The sequence below is a fragment of the Pristis pectinata genome, chromosome 25 (assembly GCF_009764475.1).
Source record: "Pristis pectinata isolate sPriPec2 chromosome 25, sPriPec2.1.pri, whole genome shotgun sequence".
NCBI lineage: Eukaryota > Metazoa > Chordata > Chondrichthyes > Rhinopristiformes > Pristidae > Pristis > Pristis pectinata.
The window spans coordinates 9,745,624-9,759,106 of NC_067429.1; the positions used below are offsets into that span (position 1 = coordinate 9,745,624).

The 13,483-nt window shown below is 40.5% G+C and overlaps 1 protein-coding gene across 3 annotated transcripts in view; it reads right to left on the minus strand.

The window, feature by feature from the left end:
• raraa (retinoic acid receptor, alpha a) overlaps positions 1 to 13,483 on the minus strand; it is a 500,456-nt gene that overhangs the window by 391,686 nt on the left and 95,287 nt on the right. For 2 of the 3 annotated variants that reach the window (XM_052038429.1, XM_052038427.1), the window contains exon 6: positions 10,265 to 10,306. The exons of the other annotated variant lie outside the window; for it this stretch is intronic. The gene's annotated coding sequence lies outside the window, so the exon portion shown is untranslated. The remainder of the gene's footprint in view (positions 1 to 10,264; positions 10,307 to 13,483) is intronic. 3 annotated transcript variants of the gene reach the window in all.

Consider the following 13,483-nt stretch of genomic DNA (forward strand, 5'->3'; position numbering starts at 1 on the left):
TCCCTTTTGTCACCTCATCCATAGACTTACAATCTCCATTGAAATCAATTAAGTTGAATCTCATAAGATCCAAGATAAGCCCCTAGTATAATGCTAGGGCACCTCGGCATGATGTGATCCACCACTGGGCTCCAGATCCAAACAAAAGTTAGCTACTCTCTCCAAAATGAAAAATTAGGCCAAATTCATTCTACAGCCAGTTTGAAACAATTTGGAAAAGCAAACTCAATTACTGTTATTGCGCAAAGAAAAAACACACTTTTTAAATTGAGACAAATAAATTAATCCAACGTAACCGATTTTTCTTCTGAATTTTCACTTTAAACAATTAAAAAGTAGGACCTGAAATTATTGGCCTCTATCCTTCTCTTTCCTCTCTCAGCCAACCTTTCTCTCTTGATAATATTTGAAAATTGTTTCCCTGTGAAAATTTATTGCAAAAACATTTCAACAGTTTATACAATACAAATTTTGTGTCATTTGGGAATAGTAATTTGTATGTCATGTAACTTTCTGAGGAAAAACATGCATCAAGTGGTTATGGATAAAATCCATGAACTCTGGAAGATTCTACTGTACATAATGTGGGGTAACGCTGGAATTATGGGCAAAAGGTCTCTGTTGCTCATCTTCATCTCGTAATGCAATTGGCCTGTGAAAATAATCACCTCCAAACCTAGATTTTTTCCCCAGAGATTAACAAAGATATTGAAAGAGATTAAAGGTAATTTTCTAGTCAAAATAGTCAAATATGTCTTTTTTTTCCCTGGCTCAATACCTTATTTTCACCATCTAAAATTTAGGAAGAAAAAATTGCTGGTTAAAGGAATTTTTACTGAGTGTTTTCACTATCTTTTTTTACTTCCTGCAATTTCATTGGTATATTTTTCCTCAAAATAAATTCTTAATTTGTTGCTCTGTTATTCATATCTATCTTGAACCTTTAAAGTATGATACCAATCGATAAAGTAACCTCTTTTGGCTGACAGGGTGCACTATAATGGTTACCAAATGCCATCCAATACCTAACATTTATAATATTACTAATAGATAATATGTTGCTGTAGTCATAGAGACAGACAGTAGGAAATAGGCTTTTTTCCCCACCAACCTGACCATCAACCACCCATTTGCACTAATCCTACATTAATCCCATTTGTTGTTCTCCCCACATTCTCAAAGTCAATTTATTGTCATTTGACATGTATACACAGGTGCAATGAAAAACTTACTTGCAGCAGCATCACAGGCACAGAGCATCAGTTAAGCAAAAAAAACATAAACAACACATAAATTACACAAGAAATTTTCTCATGAACTCTCCCCAATTCTAATAATGACTTGGACACTAGGGGCATTTTAATGTGGCCAATTAACCTAACAACTCGCACATATTTGGGATGTGGGAAGAAACCCAGAGGAAACCCATGCAGCTGCAGGGAGAAGGAGCATCAATGTCATCCACTTGTCTTGTCTGTATTTGGAAGAATAACCTTGCTGGCCAAGACCATTCTAGAGCAAGATTGGCCAGGGCCTTGAATAATACAGACGGACAGCACCCAAGTTAGGATTGAAACCAGATCTCCGGTGCTGCGAGGCAATGGACCTACTAGCTGTGTACTGCGTCACCCACAGTTTGCAAAGGAATAATGTCCAATTGACCTATATTTTGGAGCTTTTCCAGCATTTCAATAAGGAATTGCTAGCATTGATCCTCATAACTGTTGGCAAGCTCAGAACTCCCATTCAAAGCAGAAGCCCCAAGCGTACTGATCAAGCACTGCTGATGACATCCAGGCTGCACTCTACCACTCAGCTTCTTGCAGAGTTCAACAACAGGAATTTGCTGGAATTCCCCAGCATTTACACAGGGAATCTGCTCTAGAATGCTGCAAACAGTAATGCATGCCACAGGATCTACAAATCCATTGGGAATTTTATAGCTGCAAGGAAGAAATAAAAAGCACAAGTTCCATTTTTTTAGAATTAAGCATTTACTGTATTGGTTTTAGTTAAACATAGAAAACCTACAGCACAATACAGGCCCTTCAGCCCACAAAGTTGTGCCAAACATGTCCCAACCTTAGAAATTACTAGGCATACCCACAGCCCTCTATTTTTCTAAGCTCCATGTACCTATCCAAAAGTCTCTTAAAAGACCCTATCGCATCCACCTCCACCACCATTGCCAGCAGCCCATTCCACTCACTCACCACTCTCTGAGTAAAAAACTTATCTCTGACATCTCGTCTGTACCTACTCCCCAGCACCTTAAACCTGTGTCCTCTTGTGGCAACCTGGGAAAATGCCTCTGACTATCCACACAATCAATGCCTCTTATCATCTTATACACTTCTATCAGGTCACCTCTCATCCTCCATCGTCCAAGGAGAAAAGGCTGAGTTCACTCAACCTGTTATCTTAAGGCATGCTCCCCAATCCAGGTCAGATCCTTGTAAATCTCTTCTGCACCCTTTCTATGGCTTCCACATCCTTCCTGTAGTGAGGTGACCAGAACTGAGCACAGTACTCCAAGTGGGGTCTGGACCAGGGTCCTATATAGCTGCAAACATTACCTCTAGGCTCCTAAATTCAATTCCATGATTGATGAAGGACAATACACCATATGCCTTCTTCACCACAGAGTCAACCTGTGCAGCTGCTTTCAGCGTCCTATGGACTCAGACCCCAAGATCCCTCTGATCCTCCACACTGCCAAGAGTCTTACCATTAATACTATATTCTGCCATCATATTTGACCTACCAAAATGAACCACTTCATACTTATCTGGGTTGAACTCCATCTGCCACTTCTCAGTCCTGTTTTGCATCCTATCTATGTCCCGCTGTAACCTCTGACAGCCCTCCACACTATCCACTACACCTCCAACCTTTGTGTCACCAGCAAACTTACTAACCCATCCCTCCACTTCCTCATCCAGGTCATTTATAAAAATCACGAAGAGTAAGGGTCCCAGAACAGATCCCTGAGGCACACCACTGGTCACCAACCTCCATGCCGAATACAACCTGTCAACAACCACTCTTTGCCTTCTGTGGGCAAGCCAGTTCTGGATCCACAAAGCAATGTCCTCTTGGATCCCATACCTCCTTACTTTCTCAATAAGCCTTGCATGGGGTACCTTATCAAATGCCTTGCTGAAATCCATATACACTACATCTACTACTCTTCCTTCATCAATGTGTTTAGTCACCTCCTCAAAAAATTCAATCAGGCTCGTAAGGCAGGACCTGCCCTTGACAAAGCCATGCTGACTATTTCTAATTATTTATTTAACAGCTTTGGTAAAGAGAAAAACTGGAGGCAGGACTTTGCAGCCAAAGTTCTTCAGAGGAACTTCAGTAGTGGGCTTTATACAGGCTCATCCACATGATCCAAGTTCTGAGGTTGCCAACAGTTATGAGGATAAATGCCAGCAGTTCCTTATGGAAGTGCCGGAAAAACACCAGAATCTAGGTCAATTGGACATTATTCCTTGGCGAACTACGGGTGGCACAGTGGCACAACCAGTAGGTCCACTGCCTCACAGCACCAGAGACCTGGCTTCAATCCCAACTTGAGTGCTGTCCGCCTGTATTGTTCAAGGCCCTGGCCAACCCTGCTCCAGAATGGCCTTGGCCAGCAAGGTCATCGCTCCAGATGCAGACAAGACAATGATGATCTCAGCTGTGTGGATGGAGGGGCCCCACTCAGCAGTTCCTGGACTCTGCTATACCATTAAGATTGATTGCTTCTCTCAGACCAATGTGCAATCATTAGAAAAGACAAAGTTCAGCTCAACCAAAGTTACCATTGTGCTTTGTCCTGGAGTCTGTATTTTGAGTCTAATCTGCAGGCCAGGAACTATTACCATTAAAATAAAAAAAATTACATTTGGAACAAAGTATGGCATCCACACTTCAGACATATTTGGGAGAACTTCATAAAATTACAAGCATAAGAACAGGCCGAGGCCATATGGCCAATTACTTCTGTGCATCTTCAAATACTGTATGCTTAGCAGGGATATGCAGTCATTTGAAAATCAACAAACTTCAGTACTGCCTAGAATAGTCCCAACAAGGTAACAATTTTACAGATGTGTAAAATATGGCATATCGTTTGATAGTGCATTACATTGTCACTTATCAAACTTGAAATGTCCTTGGTAATGAACATATTGGGTTAAAACACAATTCTTTTACACTGGAAAGGTGCCAATTGCTAACCTTGTCCAAATAGGCAACCTTCATGTCTGTTTCCAATAATGCAGCATTGGCAGGTATTCAGCAACATGAAACATGCTGCTTATTCATGTGGACATCGTAACTGGGGTTCAATCAAACTATGTTTGCATGCAATATCCAGAAGAATACACAATCCAGCAGATAATGATGGAAGTAGACATCATTGCTAATTTTTTTTTTTACCATTTTCATTTGGAGTTGCTAAATCCAATTGTTTTGCCTCTGTAGTAAATGGCCTGGGAATTAACCAAGAAAAAACCTCAGTGATTTACTTGATCCCGCTCTGTACTAGCTTTAATGGTTAATGGTTATATATCTGCCATCCCTGACTAAAGTTTCCTTGAACAACAGTATTTTTGTAGCTCTTAAATGGTTCCTTAATTCCGTTACAAATGGAGCAGTGCTCTATGACCAGTTTAGTTGTTCAGAAGAAACCAGATTATATTACCAACGAGTGATTAAGTACTGCAGATAATGTATCATTGGAAACTGAACAAACAAATCCTCGTGGAAACGGATTACAATGACAATTGTGCATTTTTCAACAGCAGCTAAGGTAAGCCTGTTACCAAATCCAGCTTCATTACTTCATTTATCCATGCAAATGTTCTGAAGCCTCCTCTCTGGTCGAGGCACGAAGAGCACAAAAGGAAATGGTCTCACCGACCTGATGTGCTTACTGAAATGCTTTTATTATGATACTGACTTCCACATGAAGTTATGCTTAGGTTTATTTGTTTTACAAAATCAGCCAAATAATTCTGATAAAATCTTCAGGGAATTGTATTTTCTTATATAAACATCCTGCCACAGGCACTCAAAATTATGCTGAATTTACAAAAAAATAGAAAGCTGCACAGCCTGAATTTAACAATAACTGAACAGAAGACAACTGCTCTTTGCTCACAGCAAGTACTAACATACTGGATTCAGAAGGAACCAAAAGAGCTCCTTGCCCGAGAGTTATCTGGCGAGATCATTCTGCATCAATACTAAATGAAGTAACCAAGGGACATCCTCTATCTCGAGTTCAAGATCAACCGTTTCTGCGTCTTATATTCATAATTTTTATACACTATCTTGTAAATCAGCTGAGAGATGCTTCCATTGCCGTTACAGTCCTTGTACATCTTATCATCTCCTTTATCCCTTACCCCATCCTACACTGAAATTTGCCCCATTTGCACCAGTTCTGATGGAAGCTTCTTCAGCAGAAATACTGAAAGGCACTGTGGAATCTGGCTGCTTTCCCCACTCACAAATAATGGTGCCTACGTGGTGGAGCTGTTTCAACTGTGGACACTGAAGGGATTAAATGGTATCTAAAGAAACAAAGATTTTATGTTTCATTGTAGTAGCTGTACAAAGCACATGTGCAATGCATCAGGTAGAAGGGATTTTCTTAACTGCAATGCCTACAATAATTAAATAATGTGTCAACATAGCAAGTTATTACATTCAGGAAAGGAGTGAAGTTAAAAACCCACTAAAAATGGGCTGAAAAATGTTCAAACGCCAGACCTCAGCTGCAGCCAAAGCTCCAATGATTGGCACATAAGGAATAGGCATATAGCTTTGCAAGAGCATTAGCATGCGTTAGCAAGACCTTCTCACTTGCAACTAAGACATACCAGTCAACAACTCCAGAGTGCATACAGCTGTTTGTTAAGCAACAGCTGTGTGGTTGCACACAGTTCACCACTGCTTTACAATAAACAGATTTCAATTGTGGGAATTCACTTAGAGTATATTTTTATCACAATTTATCTGTCCAAATATTTCACTGTGACTTTGCACCAACAAAACATTTCAAAAACTGATTCAAATTTTTTGTAAAGTAACACTTCTTGATATTATTTGTCATTGTAAGCTGTCTTTTCAATTCTGTTTTTAGGTTTTACCACTAACAACAGTTTTCAAAGGAATAATTAGTCAAATTGTCTTCTTCTTAAGCAGTCCCTTGGGATCCAGGATGACTTGTTTTCATTCTGGTTTTATGGGTTCTGAGATGACTGATTAGGCCAATAGGGGAACCTCAAACTCTTCTACTGATGGGTCTGGAGCTGCCTGACAGGACAGGTGGATAATTTGTGAGGTAGTGCCCCCCTTCTGCTACTCATGGACTAGTTCTCCATACCATCCTAAGTGCTCCTTCACCACTCCGAGGGACCAGCATTTTCTGTTTTTGTTTTAGATTTCCAGAACCTGCAGTTTTTTGATTTGCACTTGTCTGTTTCATGAGTCTGGTATCAGACATGCAAATGATGTGCCTGCCCAATGTAGTCAACCAAGTATAACTAGTGCCTCAATGATGGGGATATTGGCATGGGAGAAGACATGGACATTGGTTCACTTATCCTTCGTGTGAACTGGGAGGGTTTTTTAGAAGCAGCGTTGATGGTTTATTCCCAGTGCTTGCCAGTGGCTGCTGCAGGTAGTCCAGGTCTCAGAGACATATCGGAGGGGGAGGGACTTCTGCTGCCTTGTACATAATGAGCTTCGCACCATGTCTGAAGTCTAGATCTTCAAACACCCTTTTCTTCAACTAAAGGTTATACTGGTGCATTATAGAGTCATAAAATCGTATAGTATGGAACAGGCCATTGATCCCAATTCATCCATGCAAACCAATGGGCACCCTTCCATATTAATCCCATCTCCCAGCACTTGGTTCATGGCCTTCTATGACTCAGCAATTCAAGTGCTCACCTACACACTTCTTAAATGCTGTCAGTGACCCAGTTTCAACCACCCTCTCAGACAGTGCATTCCAGGTACTTACCACTCTCTGGCTGAAGGCAGTCGCTCTCATATCCCCTCTAGACCTCTTCTCCCTTACCCTGAATCCATGTCTCCTGGTTTTATCTACCTCTGAAATGGAGAAAAGTTTCCTGCAGTCTCTCCTATCTATACCCCTCATACTTTTATATACTTCAATCTTATAGAATGCCTTCAGATTTACCTGAATCTTGTTTGCCTGTGATTTCCTCTGACCCCTCTTAACTTTCCTAATTTCCTTTTTAAGCACCTCCCTGCACTTTTTAACACTCTTGATGGGCCTCCTCGGTCATTAGTTCCCTATACCTGTCATATGCTTCCTTTTTTCTCTTTATACAACCCTCTATATCCCTCACCATCCAGGGCTCCCTATACTTGTTACCTCGGGCTTTTACCCGACAGGAACATGTTGGCCTTGAACTTTTGCTATTTCTCCTTTGAATGCTTCCCACTGTGCAGACGCAGACTGCACAGTAGATGCTACCAATCTACCTTTGCCAAGTCGTCCCTTGTGTTAATGAAATTGGCTTTGCCCAAATTTAAGACCTTTAATACCGGTACATCTCTATCCTTTTCCATATCCACTTTAAAATATACAGTTATGGTCACTATCTCCAAAATGATCCCCTGCTGATACTCCCTCCACTTGACCAGCTACATTCCTCAAATTAAAATCCAGTAATGCTCCTTCCCTTGTTCATCTACCTCTTCAAAACACTCCTCAAAAACTCTGCCCCCTCTGAGCCTTTAATGCTCAGGCAATTCCAGTTAACATTTGGGAAACTGAAATCCCCCAGTACAATTTTTATTGCATCGCTGATATCTGCCTGCATACTTGTTCCTCTATCTCCTGTTGACTGTTGGAAGGTCTGTAACAGACCACCAAAAAGTGACAACACCTTTTTTGATTCTAATCTCTACCCATGTGGTCTTGGTTGAGAAGCCTTCTAGGATATTCTCCCTCAATACTCAATTAATGCAATCCTTGACTAACAGTGCAATACCTCCTCCCCTCTTACTGCCCTTTCTTCCTCGCCTGAAAATTCCATACCCTGGGATACTGACTTGCCAATAATGCTCATCCTTCAACCATGTCTCAGATATGGCAACAATATCGTAGACCTTCATATAAATAAAATCTTTTGAGTTCACCTACTTTACTACTTATACTCCTTGCATTAAAGTAGATGCAATTTAGCTTTGAATTCCCTTGATGTTCATTTGCTCGCTTGTTCTGTCTACTGGACTTACTAACTATTTCTCCTCTAGTTGTCCATCTGAACAACCACTGAGACCCCTTCCCCTGTCAACTCATTTTAAACCTTCCCCCACAGCACTAGCACACCTACCAGCAAGGATGTTGATCCCACTCTGGTTAACGTGCAACCTGTCCCAGTTGTTCAGGTCCCATCTTCCCCAAAATCAGTCCCAATGATTCAGGAACCTAAAGGCCTTCCTCCTGCACCATCCCTTCAGCCACACATTCATCTAATCTATCCTTCTATTCCTATACTCACCAGCTTGTGGAAGCAATCCAGAGATTACAACCTTTGGTGAATTTCATCATTGACATCTGCCTACACTGGGAAGAGCTCCAGATTTTCCAGGATCTTGCTGTGAACCTTCATTTCTGAAGGGCACTGTGGTGCAGCAGGGCAGATTGGTAGAGGACCTTAATCTTGTGGATGTTAAGTATAACATCCTTCTCCTTTGCTTCAGTGAGTTGACACTGGCTTGGAACTTGGCTTCAGAATGTGGTAAATGCAAGCATCCCCTGCACATCTGTGGGTTGGGTGATCTTTGTTCTGGAGTGTGGTCAAAAGTACTCAAACGTACTTAGCAGTCTGTTTGTGAAATTTCAAATCCCATTGATATCAACAGAATAAAAAACCAATTTAATTTTTAAACAAGCAGTAAACAGTTAAAAGAGCACAAGTACCAGCAAACTTCAGATTCAGTTAAAACTTCACATCTAGAAATACAGAAAACCATAATGATGCTTTACTTTGCACTCCTGTGGTTAAAGGTTCAGTTCTCAGTGGTGGATGATGCTCCACAAACTACTGTACTGTTGCTATTTCACACCTAGGCTGTAAAAGTGAAAACGACCTGTGTGGGAAAACTGAATACTTACTCCAAGGCCGGCTGAAAAGAAATATGCTTCAGGCATAATTGAGTGCAAAACAGCTAACAGCTCACTGCTGTCCTGTTCCAGGCAATTTTGGGCACATACGTCTAAACAATAATATGAAGGATACCCTGAGCACAGAGCAAATTTTACTGCTTTAAGATTACATTAACTTTTGCAAATGTTCGTGAACAGAGGAAAATATTCTCAATGAAAGTAACTTACACAGGAGTACTTTATTTACTTAAGATTAAAACAGCTGCATAATCCTCAACAAATGAAATAATCTAGCACTACCTGCATGAAGTGCTAACCTTTGAAATATATACAACACAAAGATGATGAAAGGTCATCCAGCAAAATTGACGTTGCCCGATTTGCTGAGTATTTCCATATTGTGTGCTAATACCACAAACAGGAATGTTGGCAGCACAACCTAGCCCAAATTTCCATTCCTTGTGAACAAAATGCGAGGTGACAAATGAAGCCAATATCCCAACTTTGAATCCAATTAATATTTCCTCTGTCCTTGTGTACGGGCAGGATTCCCCTTGATGAAAAGTGACGTAAAAACCAAACTATTCAAAGAAAAACAACCCACACTGCTAATTTGTCTTTCCGTGTGATCATTATCACTTGACAAATGCATCACATGCTGTGATCATCACATAAGACATGCCATTTAACACAGGCTTTATATGAAAACTGCAGTGAGGAACAAGACAAAAACAAAAGCCTAACTATTGCAAAATCACAAACTTCAGGGGAAGCAATGGCATAAACAATACTATAAACAAAACTGTTGCTAAATTGTAATGTTCCTAAGCTCTTGAGGTTTAAACCATGGGTCATACTTGGCTAAATTTTCAAAACAAATGACTAATTTGAGTGCATTTTGAAAAAGGTTATGATTTCTGCTCCACTGATTTTGACAGTTCCATCCTTTTATTGAATGTTAATTGCAGACGTTTTGTTTCATAGATGTTTCATTTGAGATTATTATACATAAAAACTAAAATTAAAGTCATGCCAAACTGTTTTAACTCGTCCAGGATTCTGCCACCATTGAGCTTTCAAATATGTTTTATCCAAGTGAAAGGTTGTACTTACCCAGTCTTATGATTCAATACTCTTCACTCAGTACTCTGTTTCCTGGTAAGGGAAAATTTGCCAATTAAAACCATTTGTACAGCAGATTATTCACTCCCTGAAGAGTTTTTTGTTGAAGCAGATACTAATTTGAAATGCAGTGAGTTATTATTATCCAGTTTCACAAATATTTGTTTCTCTATCTTCAACATGCATTTGATGGGACAATTAAGACTATATTTTCCTTGATTATCTCTGAAACTTGCCTAGAGAGAAGAAGTATCATGTCCCCAAAAGTCACAGAGTCTAAGAGTTATACAGCTCAGTTAAACAGGCTCTTCAGCCAAACTTGTCCATGCCAACCAAGGTGTCTTCCTGAGCTAGTCCCATCTGTCTGCATTTGGCCCATCCCTCTAAACCTTTCCTATCATGTACCTGTCCAAATTCTTTCAAACACTGTAACTGTACCTGCCTCTACAGATCCCTCTGGCAGCTCGTTCCACACACCCACCACACTGTGGAAAAACTTGCCTCTCTGGTCCCCTTTAGATCTTTCCCCTCTCACCTTAAAACTATGTCCTCTAGTTTTAGTCTCCCCTACTGTGGGAAAAAAATACTGATAGTCCATCTTATTTATGCCCTTCATGATTTTATAAACCTCTCTGAAGGTCACCCCCGAGCCTCCTTCGCTCCAGGTAAAAAGTCCCAGCCTATCCAGTCTTTCCTTACAACATAAGCCCTCCATTCCCAACAACATTCTTGTGAATCTTTTCTGCACCCTAACTTAATCACATCCTTGCTATGGTATGGTGACCAGAATCGCACATAATATTCCAGCTGCTGTCTCACCAATGTCTTGTACAGCTGCAACATGGCATCCCAACCCTTGTACTTAATGCTCCATTCAATGAAGGCAAGCATGCCATGCACCTTCCTCACCACCTGGTCTAACTGTGTCACCACTTTCAGGGCACTAAGTACTTGTACCCCTAGGTCTCTCTGTTCTACAACATTCTCTAGAGCCCTGCCATTTACTGTGCAAGTCATACCCTGGTTTAACCACAAAATACATCACTTCACACTTCACCCTCCCCCTCCACCCCCATCCAAGTTAAATTCTATCTGCCATTCCTTTACCACTTTCCCAATTGATCTAGATCCTGTTGTAACCTCAGACAACCTTCTTCACTGTCCACACCACCATCAATTTTGGTGTCATCCTCAAACTTACTAATCATGCCACCTACATTTTCCTCCAGATCATTAATATATATGACAAACAACAGTAGACCCAGCACCGACTCCTGTGGCACACCACTGGTCAAAGGCCTCCAATCTGAAAAACACCCCTCCACTACCGCTCTTGCCTCCTTTCACCACCACCCTTGCCTCCTTCCACCACCGCCAACTTTGTATCCAATTGCCGAGCACACCCTGGGTCCCATGTGATCTAACCATCTGGACCAGCCTACCATGCAGTACCTTGACGATTAAATCTTTAAGCCAGCAACCCAGAAATTCATTATAGGAATCAGTTTCCTCCTTAGAACTTATCAATTTTGCCTTTTTATCCATCAGAGACTGCCAAACACTGATCAGAAGTACATGAAGAGATTTCTCTCATGGATACCATAGACCTGGGGATAGCAAGCATCTGAAAACTGAGCACATTGAAGCAGATGTCTATAAAGAACATTAAAATAAGAAAATATGGGAGTAAAATATTGTGTCCTGAGGATCCCGTATACCAGGGTGCCAGTCTTCTTTTGGAACCTTGTTTAAGTTCTTGGCAATAGCCTAGTCAACTAACATTCCTTCATTTTCCAGCTTTGTTTATCACAACTAAGGTCCAATCTCCAATCTGCCCGTTTCCAGCAAAAATCACCAAAATCTATGCCTTTCCCTTTTCCAGCAAAACACAACAAGGCCAACTATAGCCAAGATCAGCTAACTCCATACACACAGCTGATACAAGCCAGGGCCTTCCTGGTTTTTGTAGCACAGTTCAATCATAGGCAGCTTACTTCTACTTGCATCTCAGCTTGTGGTATACAGAACATTATAGCAAAGAGGAGCCTTGTCACACAAATGCAGGATCTAATTTCTGGCACAGATGTGTTTCCATTCAGTATCAAATTCAGGAATCACAACCCTGCCTAGAAAAATAAAACACTTGGTAACCATTGTCTAATGAAGAAAAGTAGTTTGCATGATCTTGCAGGGAAATTACATAACAGACAGGATCAAAACAAAGGGTGTAACTAGTGTCTCAGGAACTGAACCTATTAAAATTAACATGCGAGAGGGGTTCTATTTGGCTGCAATTTTCAGTCTACAGACATCATGACTGAATCCAAAAATAATAAAACTTTATTGCTATTAAAATAGCTGGAGATTGGTTTTAACTATTTCAGGACTGTAACACATTCACCAAAATCATACACAATGAAAATAATGTATTTAATGATTACTTTAGACAGAACAGTGAAAATGCATTGTACATCTCTAGGCTTAAAAATCCAGCTATAATCCTTCTCGTGATTACTTTTCATACAGTCCAGTTTGTGCGCGCGTGTGCAAGAATAGCCTGCAGATTCTTGGTGCTTTGCAAGTCATGAAGTAATAGCATTTGGTAAGACATCAAAAAGCTGCCTCCACTTGTTCCAGCCCAGACATGGCTAAACCAGTTTCAAACAACTATTGCTACACCAGTGAGCAAACTCACACAGACAGGAGATCTTTACTGGTATGTCTGGGTAGTGGCTTAACTCAGCAGATCAAATGGGAAGTCCACTAAGTAGATATAGATGTAAAACATATATGAATAATATTTAAATTTTTTTAATTACTGGACACAATTATTAAAAGGACACATCAAGGTGTTAGTGTTAATAGGGTTTGACAGAACAAATCGTCTTCAGGAGCACCACCATGGTTCCAGTTAATTAGCAACAGGACATAAATCAGAAAAGGCCCCGGATTAGATCTCCTTTTGGTTCTCGGTGCTATATATAGCTTCTTTACCTCGGGACAAGGTTCCAGTTGAATATCACTAATCAACAATGTGCAAGCGTTAACATCAGGTTAAAAAAGATTGGAGTGAGCTGTGTTAGCCCTGTTGGGATACTCAGTCTAAGATCACAACTGGAGAATGGCCAAGAGGTAAAAGTAAAAGAAATACTGAAAAAGGATAAAGGAAATGATTAATTAAATTGTTATCTTTATTGGATGCGTGGATCT